This window comes from Pantherophis guttatus, chromosome 1 (assembly GCF_059756535.1).
Source record: "Pantherophis guttatus breed Tessera chromosome 1, ASM5975653v1, whole genome shotgun sequence".
NCBI classification, from domain to species: domain Eukaryota; kingdom Metazoa; phylum Chordata; class Lepidosauria; order Squamata; family Colubridae; genus Pantherophis; species Pantherophis guttatus.
In genome coordinates this window covers 307,535,799-307,542,884 of record NC_142063.1, presented here as the reverse complement: position 1 = coordinate 307,542,884, position 7,086 = coordinate 307,535,799, and the positions used below count along the sequence as shown (strand labels likewise).

Sequence of the window (7,086 nt, the reverse complement as noted above, 5' to 3'; positions counted from 1 at the left end):
GAGTCTGACAACCAATCAGAATACAAGCTCAAATTCAAAGCCCAACAGATGGTATAAATCTCTCTCTCTCTCTTTCACCCATGTGCTTTTTCGCCCAGGACCTCAAACCATGTGGTCCTGTCCACCATTAAAACATCTTTTCAAGCAGTCTCCATGTTTTCAGTGTCTTTCTCCCCACTTGGAACTGAACCCAGATGGACATTTCTTCCAACAGTAGTTTTGTAGGTGACCGACATTTGTGTATATCAGATTATCTGTATTAAGACTCTCACTTCTGGAAGCATTTTCAAAGCTATAGAACCTGTTCTACAACATTTTCTTCATCTTCACCTTTAGTGGGGGTGGACAGAGATCTTTAACCAGGAAATTAATGTTTGTCCTCATTTGCCTTTCCATTGACCATGATAGCAGGTCATCAGTCATATTTTAAAGGCATTTTTCAGTGAAGGCCAGATCATCTGCACAACTGTATATAATCACACAAGCTTTTAAAATTTAAAATATGCTGTTATGTATAGCTGTGCAGATGCAGATGTATTTATTGACTCAAAAAAAGATACCTGAAACAACCCACATGACTTCCACTTCTCCCACAATTTCAACTCTTGTGGCTTTCAGCATGTGCTCTTGCTATAAACACAAATGATAAAGCATATGCGACCTTTCAAATTGTTTCTGCTGCTAATACAGCACTACATACTGGTATATGATGCTTAATCGTATTATAAATACAGGTAATACAGTAGTATATTAATGAATGTACCTATCAAATAATTTTATATGAAAAAAGACTGACAGAACAAGGCTAGAAAATAAAGGGAGTTTCAGTTGTGATTCTATTGCAAGAATGATAAACATTCTTCCATAACCTACGCCATATGTGTCAAATGTGCCTTGTGTAAGAAGAAAAAATTTAATGTACACCTTTGTTTTTTAATAAAGACCTATTTACCTGCACTCTGTCTGAATCCAAAATGAGATGTTTTATGGTGTGCTGTTTGTTCAATTGCTAGTGCAGCTATGCTCAATAATTAGGTTTTCCTGACACATGCAATGATGTTTTAGGATACATTCCAGCATTCACTAACACCCTACAAGCATGTCCCATTCTCACACATTTTTGGAGGCTGCAGAGGCAAAGCAAGAATGGGGTATGCTCTTATGTGGTCTCCAGAGGTTACACAAGAGGGCATTGCACAAGAGTAGGGCATGTTTTCATGCAGTTTTCAGAGTCTGCAGAGGCCATAGAAGAACATTCTCTAAAGCTGCTTCTAGAACAAAGGCCTCATGTGACCTGGACAATCTTGGATAGGCCACATGGGCCTGCCAACAAAAAGACAACACTGCCTAGAGATAAACACTGGGCCACATGATCAATTATATCTTGGGGAGCAGTGCAAGGCAGTCTTTTTGAGTGACAGTGGCGGTGCTAGCGTTGAGGCCAAGGCCCAGGCCTCTACTTCAGGTCCAGCCTCAGCACCATTCCAAGTGATGCTGTTCAGGACAGTCCAGATGCAGAATGGGACAACTCGTCATGGCCAAGTTGCTGCAGCCAAGTTACTGGTTCTTATCTACCCTTGGCCATGGAAGCTCAGTGGATGATTTGGGGCAGTCTCTCTTTCTCTCATAGAGGGAGTGCTATATATACAACCTGAACTAATAAATAAAAATCAGATATATAGATTAAACAAACAAACAAACAAATAAATAAATATCAGGGAATGTAGATTGGTGAGCTGTCTAGCTTTCTACAGATTCTTTCTTTTATTAATGGTGTCAAGTGATATTCATTGCTAAAACAGCTGGGTGGTTATCCAAGATCATATAGTAATCAACTTAATAGTTTTCTCCAACAAATAGCTGAGGAAGAATATGAAATCATGGTCTGTACAGTAGAAGCTTTTAACCACTGATTCTTGTGAATTTATACTTAATTCAAAATTGCTTGCATACATAAATATTAATCTTTACTGATATTAATAGGCATTTGGGAAATATCTGTCTTTAAATTACTGTAAATCATCCTGGTTAAGGAGTTGGATTTAACTGTAAATATTTCAGCCCCAAGAAGGAGGCAATGATAAGCTTCTGAAAAACTTTGCCAAGAAAATTGTAGGGACTTGCAACAGAAAAAAAAATCTAGGTTCACTTCATGTAATTTATTGGGAGACTATTCAGATTAATCTAGCTCACAGGACTCTGTTGTGGAAATAAAATAAGGAGAAGCTTATTGTGCTTTGTTCCTAGAGAAAAGATAAAACGTTAGAGCAAATAAATCATTTATTACAGAGCCCTATACATTTCCTATCTAATGTTGAAATTCAATTCTTCTTCAACCCACAAAAATATGTAACACACTGAAAGTGCAAGTTAACAGTAGTAGACAAAATGCTGACACTAAAATTTAATTTTAGATACCAGCAGTACTATATATTATTAAAGCTGTTTGTTCAGGAAAAAGTCTGTATATTTTCTGAGGTTTTTTTTCCATTTAATGTGGCACTTACATCTGACAATTTTGCAGAAATGTGAACTAAGTCATCACAGAGGAGCAGAAGACTCATGCAAAAAGTAGTGACACATGCTTTGACTTAGAAAAGCATAATCAGATATCTAAGCTAATAATTACTTCTGCACAATAAACATTTGAAGAGTTTCATGTTACTGTATTATAATCTATTCAAGAATCCTGTAAGGTTAGCAATATTATCCTTATATCAAAAAAGGATCACAAGAGTGTGTGATAAAAAGGTTTCTCTAAATTCATCTAATACCTTTTAAATCAATAGTAAGGTTAGAATTCATCGTTGTTCCTCGTGGCTAGAAACAATGGAATTTAAGAAAAGTTCATGATTTTAGAGTTGACAGTTATTTCATCCCATTCTTCTATAAACAGTTTTATAGTCAAAACAACAAAGAGTCTTGCTAGACTAATACATTTATTTACTGTATTTCATGGACCAAATTAAAAGTGATTCATTTAATGCACTCATTTAGTGCACACACAATGTTACCTGTGACTATCGAAATCAGAGGACTTTATTGTTCTTCTTCGGTGGTCTGACTGTCAGGTACACAGCTTAGGCAGGTAACTAGTTACAGAAAAGAGGGGAAAAATAAATTTCTTAGAATCAGGAATAAAGGAAATAAAGGAGTAGTCTGATTAATTCTGTTAGTATACTTAGATTTTGATAGTGTACATCAGGGGTGTCAAAATAGCATCATCACAGTATCGTCATGTGATATATCACAACTTTCCGCCCTTCGCTAAATCAGCACGTGACGCATCCAGCCCTCGGGCCGAGAGTTTGACAGCCCTGGTGTACATACTTATATATATTATATTGAAACTCACACAACTATGGTCCAGACAACTATTACTACTCTGACTCAGACAAAACAGCCATCAACAGGCACACAGACATAAACAATACAAATTGGGAAAATACATGGGAAAATCTCATTGGCAATAAAAATTAAATTATGGTTAGGATTAAGATTTGGGCTAGGATTAAGTCTCCTTGGAGCAGTGGTGAAATCACATTTTTTTTTGGACGTGGTGTGGCTTGGTGGCCGTGGTTTGGTGGCCGTGGTAGAAGGATACTGGAATATCTCCATTCCCACCCCACTCCTGGGGGAAGGTTATTGCAATATCTCCATTCCCACCCCACTCTGGGGCCAGCCAGAGGTGGTATTTGCCAGTTCTCTGAACTGCTCAAAATTTCCGCTAACGGTTCTCTAGAACCTGTCAGAACCTGCTGGATTTCACCCCTGCCTTGGAGTCAGCGCACAAAACTGATGTTTGGGATATACTCTAAAAGGTCCTGTAAGGAAAGTAAGGATGACAACTTTTTGTTCAGACCTGTTTGAGGACCACAATAAAATACATGGGAAAATCCTATTACCAATGAAAATTGGATAAGGATAAGAGTTAGGGCTAGGGTTGTGTCTCCTTATAGCCTGGGCTGAAAACTGGGGTCAGGGAAAGATTCTTCAAAGTTCACTAATAAAGTAGAGGTGACAGCTTTTTGTTTGGACTTTTTAGTAGACCAAAGTAAAATAGGTAGGAAAATCACATTGCCAATGAAAATTAAACTATAGTTCGAATTAGTGTGAGGATAAGGTTTAGGGTTAGGTAACCTTAGTGTCAGGGCTGAAAAGTGATTTCAGGGATAGATTCTTAGAGATTGTTAAAGAAAGCGACTGTGAAATCCATTGCTTCAGACTTGTTTGTGAATCACAGCAAAATACATTGGAAAATCCCAATTGCCAATGAAAATTAAACTAGGGTTAGAGTTAGGGGTAGGTCTCCTTGGAATTATAGCCATAAACTGATGTCAGGGGCGTATTCTAGTAATTTCTCTAAGGAAAGGTAAGGTGACAGCTTTTTCTTTGGACTTGTTTTTGGACCACAGTAATATACATTTAAGTTTAGGGTGAGACCTTAAAAGATATGCGGATAGAAGTAGAACAACTGTTACAAAAGAAAGCAAAGAGAGTACCTACAGTAATAGGCACTTTGGATGCAATCCCAAAACTTCTGGAGCCCCATTTGATCACCACAAGCATTGACAAAATCATCATCAGTCCATTTCAGAAGACAGCTTTAGTTGGAACAGCTTACATCATGCAATAATATATTTAATACCATCAAATAATATCCGCCTATCTCAGGTCCTTTGGAAAGACTTGATAGGTGGATAAAAACCAGTGGTGAAATGCACTTACCTTCACTACCAGTTCAGGAACCTGAGCACATGTGCCTCTTCTGTGCATGCGCAGAGGGTCCAAAACAGGACGTAATGACATCCTGACGGGTGGGCGGAGCCGGTACTACCTGTTTGTGCGAGCTGGATAGAACCAGCTGAATTTCACCACTGATAAAAACTCAAAATGCAGTCTAAACTCCTGGCTGAATGTGCTACCAATCATAATTATAGAGGAGGAGGAGGAGGAGGAGGAGGAGGAGGAGGAGGGGGAGGAGGAGGAGGAGGAGGAGGAGGAGGAGGAGGAGGAGGAGGAGGAGGAGGAGGTGGTCATCTTCTTTGGATATGATCAACATATAACCAATGATAACAGACAAATTCATTGGAAAAAGAAGATTCTTCTGCAAGGCAAGGTCATGATATGATTCCTAAAACAAACCCTTGTTTATTCTTATACCTTTATTTGAATTATGATTCTCTTGGTAATTAATTTGAATGAGGTTTAGCAGCATCTTAGCAACTTCTCAAAATACTTTGCAAGGACAGACCTGGCTAGAATTTGGACAGAATAGGCCTCAGGAAACCCCGAAACTTAAAAGAAATCCTAAAAAAGTATCAATGAGAAACACTTTCTATATTGATGGCAAAGAAACTACATGGTTGCACCCCTATACTCACTGGGGGCCAAACTTTACACTGAATCTCAAGGGCATATTAAACATGACACTTAACATGTTTAAATATTAACAACAGATATTTTAAAATGCAAATAGTATCAGCAGCAAGAGGCCCCACACTGATAGAGCAGGTCTAGAAAGAGAACTGAATTATTTCCTCCCCTGCTGGGCTCCTGAAAGGAATAGTAGGAAATCCCCATGGCACAAAAAGATTAGATAGGCATGTCCAGGAAAGGAATCTTCTCTGAGCCACGCACTAGAGAAATGGGAAGGCTTTTTGGTGCTTTCTTCCCAAGATGATCAAATTGAAAACAAAGTGTCCTTCTGAATGATTAAAGCTAGTTGGATAGGTGAATCATAGTTTCATTTGTTTTGAAAGCCATCTGTATCTGAAAGTATCATCTGAGGTGGAGCCTGGATCCAAAGAGAATACAAAAGCTTGGATTAATGTAGCTAATATGGTCCCCCAGACATATACAAAAAAAACTTATGCTAGCATAAGTATCCCTTACCAGTTGTTTTTACTTCTGTTGCAAATGGGCAGAGTTACATCCACAATCAAACAGTAAACAATTTCACATCACTATTACTTATGCCATAATTGACTTTTCTACTTGTGTTTTTTGGTTTTAATGGTTGAATAGACCTAAACAATTATTTCAATATAAGAACCTCAGACTAAACACTACGTTAAAACTGAAGCAGGTTCTTGCCAAATGTTTGCAATGCCTCGCATCAAGTTTGATTTCCTCCCTCCATAAATAATCTTACATGACATTAATCAGATTTACCAAGTAACTGAAGTGATAATTCCTCTCTCAGCACAGATTTAACTGGATTTTAAAATTCCTGCAATGCAGAAAATGTTGCATTTTTAAGCCAGGGCAGTTTGTAAAGAAAGGAAAAGCACACTTGAATTTTGAGTTTTGAATTAAAAATATTACAAATGAACTGGTATATTTGATTAGTTAACATAGTCCTCTGAACTGCCTTTTTTGAATTAAAACAAATGATTGTGCTAAGAGGATAAACTTTCTTTTCTGGCTCAACATATGTATTCCACAAGACAAATTCTATATAATTGATTTGGAGAACAAGAACTGAAGTTATATGTGATTTCATTGGCATACCAAGATTTTTTCCTCTTTTATATATAACTACTTTGGCAAGTATGTGTGTCTGGTGGACGGAAATGATAAGCAGCTATATTACTATAAGGAAGGTTATTAGAATTTAGGATTGTTTGCCAGTCCCAGAGGAAGATTAAACAGACCCCCCCATCCATAATTAAATCTGTTAATCTACAACAGGGGTGTCAAACAGGCGGCCCACATGCCAGTTGCGTCACACGCAGGCCACGCCCACCCCAGCTCTGTGAATGGGAAAAATGTCGCAAAACGTCACACGATGGCAACGTGACGCCACGAGTTTGATATCCATGTTCTACGACAAACTTCCCACTGTAGAAATAATGCTTGGAGAAAACATCCTCACAGTGCAATACAACTATTGTAGGCCACTCAGAGTCAGTTGATTGAGTTGGGTTGCTATAGAAATTGAATGAATGAATGAATGAATGAATGAATGAATGAATGAACGAACAAACAAACAAACAAACAAACAAATAGTCCCAGGAAAGAAACTATAGTATAGAATAGTTCTGCTGTAATTCCACTCCTGAATAGGCATTGATGGCTTTACAT

The 7,086-nt window shown here is 37.9% G+C and overlaps 1 long non-coding RNA gene across 1 annotated transcript; it reads right to left on the bottom strand.

Annotated features, from left to right (window-relative positions):
* Window positions 1–2,928: 2,928 nt before the first annotated feature.
* Window positions 2,929–6,232, bottom strand: LOC117671577 (uncharacterized). Its single transcript, XR_015731561.1, has 2 exons — window positions 6,175–6,232; window positions 2,929–3,092 (listed from the first exon to the last, which is right to left on the bottom strand). It is a non-coding gene; the product is annotated as an uncharacterized LOC117671577 (long non-coding RNA).
* Window positions 6,233–7,086: the final 854 nt, after the last annotated feature.